We start from the raw sequence: 10,429 nt of genomic DNA, 5'->3' as shown, positions 1-10,429 counted from the left end.
ATAAAAATGATTTCAATAAAGGACATTTTGATTGTCTGTCTCCAAATGGTTTTGTTTCCACTTGAAAATGTTATTTTAGATGTATGTACACAAAATGACATATGTCCATATGCCTATATTATGTCTAAGTGTAATGTATGCCCATAATGCAAGAGGTGAAGTTGGAATGGAAACTTTGCTTTGTGTTCTCATGGAACATTTACATCACCCTGGAATTAATTCACTTGCATTTCATCTTTGTGTAGCACAAAACATTTTGTGTGGGATGACAGTTAAATGGGAAAAGGTAAACTTCAGTTCTTCACACTGCAGACCTGAGATATACCAGGTAATCTTTGTAGTAAGTGTTGGATTGGAAGGCATCTTGGGGTCACTTTCCTATGATTCTACAGTTCAGTGTGTGCTGAACCATCACAATCAGGGCATACATCATTTTTTGAGACAAAATGAAAGTATTTAATTTAGAAGTATAGTCATTTTTGTTTCCTATTCAGCCATAGGAGAAATACAACCTCAAAAAGCTATTCTCTTCTAAATTGAGCTGGACTAGGATCTGAGAAGGAAAAGGAACCAGAAGTGAGAATTTGTCTCTCACTGGCATCTTTTCTTGTAATAATATGAATTAATTTCGTGGATTTAAATTTAATTTAATGGATGTAAATATTTAAAAATATTTCAGTGATTTCTTCTCAAAAAAGCAATTGCTAATGAACAGCTCTTTCTTTTAATACACAGTTTTAGCACTAGGCAGGACCACCCCTAGAAGATTGTCTTTCCTTCATTTAGGGAAGCTGGCAACTGTAAAACCTAGGAAGCATCAGTTACTGAGAAACAAAATAAAAAGGAAACATATTTATACACTTCCCTAAAATACCCCTCACTGAAAACATTAAATTAAAAACAAATGTAAAAAAAGATTGGCTCGGTGGCGTCATCAGCTCAGAAAAGCAAGATCCAGCTGTGATGGACTCATCCACTGAATGATTAACAAAGAAGAGGCCTTCCTGTTGAACAGATTTAATTGAATACTACACTGAATTTGAAAGAGAAAGGAATGGTATTATCATTCCACCAAAATAAAATGAGGCTTGGTAGAAATTCTTTATGATAAGCTAACTCTCTTGTTTAACACAGCTAAGGAGAAAATGCTTCACATGGAAAGTGATGTCATGTGCTGTCACCTTCACTACACTGTCATAGTTTTCCTTGCCTTGGGAATTACAAGTTTTTCACTCTGATCTGATTTTGCAATTAATTTCTTTAACCTATGTAAAAATAAACAAGAACCATCACCCAAGTGATTATTTTGAATACAGAGCCTTTGCATTTACATTTAGAAGCTTTAAAGGCAGTGACCATAACCACACGTAAATAGAGCAAAGCAGCCCAGCTGTAGTGCAGAACTCATTAAAATATTCTCCCTGAATTTGAGTGTGAATGATTTGTGAATACATTTATATATATATATTTCTGAATTGATTCCCCAGATGTTTCATGCAGACATTTGATGAATTAGTTTCATACTGGGTTTTGTGCTGCTGGTTTTGAACATGCTTTTTCAAACAATGTTGTTGCTTCTCCAAGTCACATGTCGACTTTTTTCCTCTTTATATGGGTCTACAAAACATGTATAAGCAGGACAAAGGTTAATCAGGATGCTGGTGCTGTAAATAATCAAATAAGTGCTGCAGAGACCATCACTGTCATCAAGCTTCCTTTGCTTGCAGAAAAGAGGAGAAGGACAATCTTGTGATTTAAGCTAGTGGACTGTGACTCAGGATATCAGAGTTCAATTCCTACATCTAAATGTATTGTAATACAAATAACCTAAACTTCATCCCTTACTTTCAATTTAACAATCCTCATCCTCCCATTGCTTCATTGTGTTCCTTTGCTCTGAATGAAGGAGGATACTGAGGATACTGCAGGTTAACAGCAAAAGATTAATACATCAGAGAACATGCTTAGCAGTCCAATGATCTGAATTATTGCTGTGTTGATTAGTATGCAAGAGAGACCACGTGTGAGTCAGCATCATTCTAAAACAGCCTCATCTAAGTGGAAGGACATAAAAATATTTACCCACTGGGCATTTTGGGAATATTTTTAGCTTCAGAGGTAGGGAACCAATATCCTTGGGAGATGGAATGAATGTTCTTAAGGCAGAAGAAAAAAGTGCAGCACAGTAACAGAACGTGACAGGCCATAAGCAGAGTCTCAATGCTTCTTACACTTCCTTACTCTCTAAATAAATGTGCAATTGTTCATAACAAACCCATTCCAAGATCAAAGAAATGAAAAGTATAGACTATCAGTCCCAGACACCATTGATTTCAGGTACAATAATGGAATTACCTGACAGAGCTGAAAAAAATCCCACGTGTGCAGCTAACACAGACCTCCAAGTGGTAGGGTGTTACGGTTCTTCCCCATGGCTCAGTGGGAATGTGTGTGATGGCAGTGGTAGGGCAAAGGTAGGGAAAATCGTATCTGAGGGAATAGGTTGAACACTTACTTGATCACAGATCTCTCCTAGTAAGAGAAAGAAGTCAGAAACCGGAAGGCTGTCCTGCCCATCACACTTTTCTTGTGAGCACAGGGACTCAAGTAGGATAGAGAAGAGTGAATGCTCTCTTCACTAAGTAGGACAGCAGCAGAGAATAGTGCCAAGGAGAATAAAAAAAAAGAAAAAAGGAAAAATTGAAGAAAGCAAGGAAAGATGCAGAAATATACCTGATCTGCTCCAAAGGAAACCTTGTCCCAAGCATCTTGTGATGTAAACCCTTGCTACTTTGTCATGGCTTCCATCTATTTGGAGCAGGGATATTCAGTATTCTACATATTGTGTCCCCCAAAACTTGTTATATCCAGAAATATCACTTGGTCTAATCAAAAGCACTACTTTTTTTTTCTCCCCTATGCTTCAAATCATCACTTCAGACATTTGTGAATACAGCAATGCCACTTCAGCTTTCCAGAGGTGAAGTGAAACCTTGTGTATCAGAAAGCAACAGTCAGCTTATTTCTTTGCTTCTGCTTTTCACAGCCCAGTGAGCTCCTGTGAAGTTGTTCTTCACTGTACTTGATTTCCTTTCTGTGCCTCAATATGTTGAAGAGTACTCTTGTTTACAAAGAAATTTAGCCATGTTCCAGGGATGAAGCTTGTTTTCTAACAACATAGGATGGAGAGGAGGAATAAAGGAATTGTGTTTCCTACAATTATCTCTGGCCTGCTTGGCATATACTCTCATACCACACATCACATTCATGAAAACCTGTAAACCCATCCCAAATATATACTAGAGTTTCAATTACTCCTATAATATACAATTAGCATGAAACAAATGAAAACAACCTGAGAGTAAAATAGAAAAATAGATGTAATATAAAATATATATATATATATATATTTCCAGATTAGATTGTTTTTCAAGTTCATATCAAAATCCACAACAATTACTTTGGGGTCATCTATTCATCCTTTTTTCTTTGTGGATTTTTTGCTGTTCTTGAGGCAGGGAAGCAGAGGAAGAGGGGAAGAGTATTTTTTTTTCTTTTAGACGTGTTCTTCTCCCAGTCCTTTTCTCAACTGATCATCCCCTCAGAGTCTTGGATGTAGAAATGACCACAATGCACTGCTCTTCATTAGTGTGCATCAGCTCTAAACTATAGTTTAAAATTTTGAACACAACCATTCATTAATTTAAGATTAGGACAAAGTGGTTTGTCGATTTCTTAAAGGGAATGCATTCATTACACCTTTGTGATCCACATGATATTTAAGATGGATAAGCCTATTGTGTGTATTTTAAAAGATTTTGTAAAGCAGTGTGGACCAACAAATACACACTTATACATGTTGTTAAGCCAAATATATTACAGGCTCACTAAGCTAATCAAAAGTGGCATTAAGTGATAATCAGATGGAGGTTATGACTAAGAATGAATTGTTGTGTTCAAACGATTAATCTTTCAAACAAATAATGCAGGTAATAACATCAAATAGTGAGTTTGGTACTATTCAAAATAGCTTAAGTTTGTTTTATATTAGAAAAATGTAAGGAGAAGCTACTTTCCTTTCATCTATGATCTTAGCTATATGTACAGATATTTCTAGGGAAGGGAAAAGATTCCCTGAAGACAGAACTGCACTTTACCTCAGAGGAGCTTCTCTCTCTCAACTATGTTTGTCTGAATGTTAGAAATTAAGTTTAGAGTAGACATGCAGTCTGCAGAGAAGTCAGAAAGAAAATGCACAAACCAGAGGTCTACTCTTTTCTAGTCTTAAACATTCGATTTTGGGCAAGAAAACTCTCCTCCAGAAATCTGCATCTCTTCACTTTGCCTAAAGAGGATGTATAGGATTAGTGTGGACTAGATAAGCATTTTAGATATGAAAAATCTGTTCTAGACATCTAATTTTTATTTATTTGTATATTTATTTAAGTTTGGTAAAATTAACCTGGGCCTGAGGATTTGTTCTAGGCTAAGCCCTTTGACAACACAATTCAGAAAATACAAATGATGAAGTCCCTTTGTTCATCTCAGCAGTGTGACTGGATGAATGCCATTTGAATGTCTCCTCCCTAAGTCTCACTGCTATGAATTATTGTGGTTATTCTTATTCCACCCCCTAACTTTAGAACAAAAGAACCTTTTCAAAGACTTCACACAAAGGTGATGGATAAATCATACACATTAACTGCTTTTGAATAACGCTATTTAAACCCAAAAAATCTGTTAATTCTGTACTGTTTACTTTAAGAAAATTACTTAAGGCATTGTTTATGCATATGCTGACAAGCGCATATAATTTAATTGAAAAAATAATAAAGAAAAAAGATGAAAGTGATTGTCATGTCATACAAAGAGACTGAATTTTACTTTATTTCTGTGTAACTTGCACACAAATGTATGTTGTTATTTCTTATCTTTATGGAGGCAGTAGGTTTATGGTAAGAATTGATAACACATTCATAGTGACTTACTGAATGTGGCTTGCACTAGTTAGTGTGCGAAGTCCTTCATCTATCCCTTTTCAGTTTAGAGGAAGGTGAGCACCTTTGGGTGTGATTTACACTAAAAGAGAAAGATCCACTGTTCTTAAGGAAAGGTTTGTCTTTATTAGAATGCTATCCTGTCCCTGTGTAGAATTCTGTGACGTTTCGGTCAACTAGACAACACGAGTTCTCATGGCTCAATAGAGGGAAATCATCAACATATGATGAAGAATTCCATAACTGAATAACTTATTTTTTTCAGAAACAGCAGTATCAGATGCAGATATAGATCGTAGAAACAAGAATCAAATAATCATTAAGGCTGAAAGAGAGCACTAAGATCATCCAGTCCAACAATCCATCATCTCAACCATGCCCACTGACCATGTCAGTACCACATCTATCCTTTTCTCAAAAACCTCCAGGGATAGTGACACCACAACCATACACATAGTGAATTTATAAGGAAGTGATGATGGCAGCTATAATGATGAATTGTAGTCAGCTGATAGAAAATCACCCTTTATACAAGTGCTTAAATCTTGCACCTATGCTTTCCCATGTTTGACACCTAGGGAGCTGCATCATTAATACCAAATCACAAAGGGAAAGGCAGAATGGAATCTTGCTCAACATTAGTCCATTAAGTATCACATATCTAAATACTTAGTTGGGTTCCTTCCATAATTTGTAGAGAGCAATTTATCTAGAGGGCAATTTATCCAGTTTCTCTATTATTGTGGTATGAATTGTCATCTGTAGGAACCTATATTTGCATTAACCATGAAGCAAGTCTAGACATTTACTTAGACTTCAGAGTTAATTTTCAGATGACAACAGATCCTCACTTAGAATACAGCCAAGATATTCTGGCCAAAGTCTCTATTTATTTTTTCTATGTTTGTCTTTTTTAGGCCCTGAATGATTAGACTTTTCCTAGGCACAATTCAAACCTTAACTCAGAGCTTCACACAATCGTTTCTGTTTAGGCATTTATACTGTAGACATGCAGTCATTCAGTAGCCTAAGCATAGTTTCTAGTGCCATTTGAGATGCCCCAGGGTATTCCACGTGGCTCTGAATAGTGTTCCAGTAGCTGATGTGCCATATCTGTCAGTCTCATACGGATGACTGGGACACTCTAAAGCATTGCAAATTGCATGATATGTTCACCATAAAGTGAGGCTGTGGAGTGGAAGTCACCTCCAGATTAAGGCATTTAAATTCAGATGCCCATGTGTAGGTGCCTACATGTGAGTTAAGTGCCTGAGCTCCTGCTTTAGTCAATGAAAATTTAATCATTGCACTGGAGCCTGAAAAGCAATTCGACTGACCCGACGGCTTTTGCCAGACTTAGGATAAATTGAATTGCTCTAGACTCTACTTCCTATATTGACAAGGGACTTGGAACATGTGTCTGGAAGCCACATAGAACGCTTTAGGGCATCTCAAAGAGCACTAGAGGTTTACATGAGAACAAATGAATTAGTCAGTCTGTGCTGCTATAATGGGGACTCTGAAACTGCTTCACATGTAGACAAATATATGCAGGCATATTCAGCTACTAGTTTAATTTTAAATTAATCTCAGTCTAAAGAATTAGAGAAGATACATTCTGCGCTTGATATCTGAATGCACATCTACAGGTGCTACATATGTCACTTTTTCCATGATGAACAGCAAATTTCATATGTTGAAACATAATTTCAACAAATTCAAACAAGATGGGACTGTAAATCAATGGCAGAACTGGAGTTTACATGACTCAAAAGACCCAGAAACTGTAGACCAAAATCTAATAGACATCAACAGAAGCAAAAATGACAGCGTGAAGCTAAAGGCAATTACTGATTTGAAAAAAAGATATGAATTTAGTGCCTGCACTTGATGAGGCAGACCCAGCAAAGTCTGCAAGCAGCAGACAGATTGATGCAGATGAATGGAGTGATGAGTTGGTGTTGTGAGGAAGTACTGAACAAAGAGATTAGGAGGCAGAGAAAGAAACCAAGTAGAAGTGCATCAGAAAAAGTTATTTTAAAATGGAAAAGGTGCCAATTCTGACACTGCATGGGTTGAGGCAGTTCTGCAAACCAACTGTATGAAACAAGGAGTCATTCCTCTTTTATAGCCCCTAGCTCATGCACAGTAAAAAGCATTCTCTGTATCAAAATACATAGATCTCCACGTTTGTTGCCAAAGGTTCTGTTACTTGAGGAAATTTTGGCAAGGGAGATTGACAAATGTAATTAGCAAATATAACATAGGCTGGTTTATATCAAATATTTTGAGACATTTGCCCTTGAGGTTAGAGGGGAGATTCTTCTGGCTCCCATTTGTGAAGCTGGCTGGGGAAGAATGAAGGAGGTGAAAATAATGCCAGTCCTCAGTAACGACCCATCGGGAGTGCCGTATGCTCCATACCGTGAGCTGTCAGGGAACCTTTAATTCCTAAGAAATATGGATATTCATTTATGCCTCACATGTGTCAGACACATTGGAGTTGACATTAAAAAATCAAGTTAGGCAAGTGCTGTAGTGTTACATCTTACATTTAAATCATTGTGTTGGCAATAATTTTTTATTTGAGCCTGTTTGGGTGTGAAAAATGCTTGGCCAGAAAACTCTCCCATGTCAAGGTTCTATTAATAAAAGGAGATGGGATGGTGACTGAGACTGACAACTTTTGTGGTTTTTTTTAGGATTTTTTTTTTTTTTTTTTTTTGGCCTAGATCGTAGGTTTTGACAAGGAACTTGAGAGAGAACAAATGTCTTTAACAGGCAAAGAGGGGAATTAATTCACTGTTGTGTGTTATATGATAAGGTCATTACATCAGTGCTGGCTGAAAGCACGGAGACTACCTTATTCATTCTTTGCTTGTGAGTTTCCTCTGCTGGGAAACTGTTCATGTGTTCTCTGCACACCTTTCTAATGTCTTTCCCATGAGGAGGACTGTATCCAACAAGGAAAGAGGTGAAAAAAAAATTATCATCAAATCCATATATATACTTTCATGTTTTCTGTGGCTATTTAGGAGACTGCTTTAAGCTCACTGTCTTCAGTTCTAGGCTGAAATCACACTTTCTTTACACAGAGAGCAGTGAGGCCCTGGCACAGCTGCCCAGAGGGCTGTGGTGCCCCATTCCTGGAGGTGCTCAAGGCCAGGCTGGAGGGCCCTGGGCAGCCTGAGCTGGTGGGGGGCAACCAGCCCATGGCAGGGGTTGGGCCTGGGTGGGCTTTAAGATCCCTTCCGACCCAAACCATTCTGTGATTCTATGACTACGATTCTTTCCCACGCTAAATTTTTTAGAGGTACACGTAACAAGCTACTCCATCCTGAAAATCAGAAGGCAGATTTATTACAAGCAACTGTGTTGTTGGGAAAACAAGGTACAGAGAAATAATTCTCCTGAAACCCATTTAGCCTAAATCTGTGTCAACAAAAACAAATAATCCCATATGTCATACTTCAGTCTAATCACTGAGATACATTCCTCATTACTAGATAAAATACATGCATTTGCAAATCCATATACATAAGATATTGTCAGTCAATCACAACTATCTTTTACTGTCTCCACAGTTTGGTGCTGCTCAGTTGTTAGTTAGCATATCTGCAGCTGAGAGACTAGTAGGGCCCAAATAGTAGATTAGTAGGACTCTAACTAGTAGGAGATTAGTAGAACAGTAGACAGGTTAAGAGTCAAAGGGGAATAGGTGGACTTGAACCATATTCTTTGAAGAGATATTGGGCCATCGCTTTTGCCTAATTAGACATTTTCAGACTGTTTTTTGCTGGTTGTTTCTGCTTTTGTCATTAATTAGAGGTGTTCGCAGGAACTCTTTTTTCCTGACCACTGCCATGCAGCAAATTAAAAGCTGTTTTGAATCCCTGCCAGGGCATTTCTTCCTGTTTGGGTTTTGCAGAGCTACAATGTCATTCCTTACTGCAGAAAACCGAGGTAAGATTACATGAGAGATATCTTCCCATAAATATCAGCTGAACTCTGTGAAATTCTGCCCACATGACAGGAAAAGGCATGAAAATATTAGTCTCTAATGGGGATAATTATCTCGACAAACTCTCCATATACCCAACTTTCAACAGTAAGAGAGACCTTTGCTTTAATAGCTCATGTCATTGCAGGGGAAGACTTATCTACTCTGGCAAGAGAACTACATTATTTTCCTCTCTAACTATGTCAGCAACAACTTTTCCACTTATAACAGCTTTTCAAGTGAGCCATCGAGTTAGGAGGGAGCCACTGCTGCCTAATAGTGGGCCAAGGAGACAAGAATCCAGCAGCAGTTCCACACAGAATCATAGAATCATAGAATGGTTTGGGTTAGAGGGGATCTTGAAGATCATCTTGTTCCAATCCCCCTGATGTAGATAGGGAAACTTCCCTCTGGACCAGGATGCTCACAGACCCATTCAACTTGGCCCCAAATACTTCCAGGGAGGGGGCATTCACAACCTCACTGGGAAACCTGTCTCAATGTCTTACCACCCTCACAGTAGAGAATTTCTTTCTGATATCTAGTCGAAATCTGTTCTCTTCCACTTTACAATTTCCCCTCATCCTGTCCCCACCTGCCTTTCTAAAAGTCCCTCCCCATCTTTCCTGTTTGCCCCCTTCAGGTACTGGAAGGCTGCTATAAGGTCTCCTTGGAGCCTTCTCTTCTCCAGGCTGAAGAGCCCAGCTCTCTCATTCTGTCCTCATAGGGGTGGTGCTCCAGCCCTCTGATTATCATGCTGCTGAGGATATTCAGTGAGATGACAGACAGATGTTGCAGCATAAAAGATCTGTCTTGGACTGCAAAGAGAAAGAACCCCATGGTGCAGTTACTTCAGCAGTATGAGATATGGTGAGTGCTCTTTCTCATCACTTCATGCATTGAATTTTGGGATTGGTGGAGACACCACTGAATATCTTCTGTGGAGGCTGAAGAATGGTGAAATGAACAACATTAAATCAAAGGTCATAATTATTTGAGTTGGAACAAATCATTACAAAAACACTACCCATCATGAAAACAGTAGCAGGCAGAACTGATGCTATCGTGTACCTGATAAATACCCATCAGCCACAGGCCAAACTTATTGGTTGGTTTTACTGCAGGAGGAAATTAACTGAAGAAGAGTTTGACGTTTAAACCGTTCCTCAATTAAAATGGGAACAGGACTGCCACTCTGTGCCCCTCTCTTGTATTTGTTGTTCTGTGGTTGTCCCAGAACTTTGTCTCTGACAGCCTATACACAGCTCCTGGCTCACTGTTCCCAGTTGTCAGGGTTGTGCTCTGTGTATTGGCCTGTGAAAAAGAATGGCATTCCACTTCCTAATAACAGAGCTTTTTCCAATCTCAGTCCCACCTTTGAAAGGTTTCTGCTTTTGTTATTTTTTTTTTCCTTTTGCTGGGGTTTTTAAGT

The 10,429-nt window shown here is 38.3% G+C and overlaps 1 pseudogene; it reads left to right on the top strand.

The window, feature by feature from the left end:
• The first annotated feature begins 8,932 nt into the window (after positions 1 to 8,932).
• LOC128074985 (platelet-activating factor acetylhydrolase IB subunit alpha2-like) lies at positions 8,933 to 10,155 on the top strand (annotated as a pseudogene).
• Positions 10,156 to 10,429: the final 274 nt, after the last annotated feature.

The sequence above is a fragment of the Tympanuchus pallidicinctus genome, unplaced genomic scaffold (assembly GCF_026119805.1).
Source record: "Tympanuchus pallidicinctus isolate F22 unplaced genomic scaffold, pur_lepc_1.0 scaffold11, whole genome shotgun sequence".
Lineage (NCBI taxonomy): Eukaryota > Metazoa > Chordata > Aves > Galliformes > Phasianidae > Tympanuchus > Tympanuchus pallidicinctus.
Note: the sequence above shows the minus strand (reverse complement) of the source record. Positions and strands in the feature narration are given on the sequence as shown.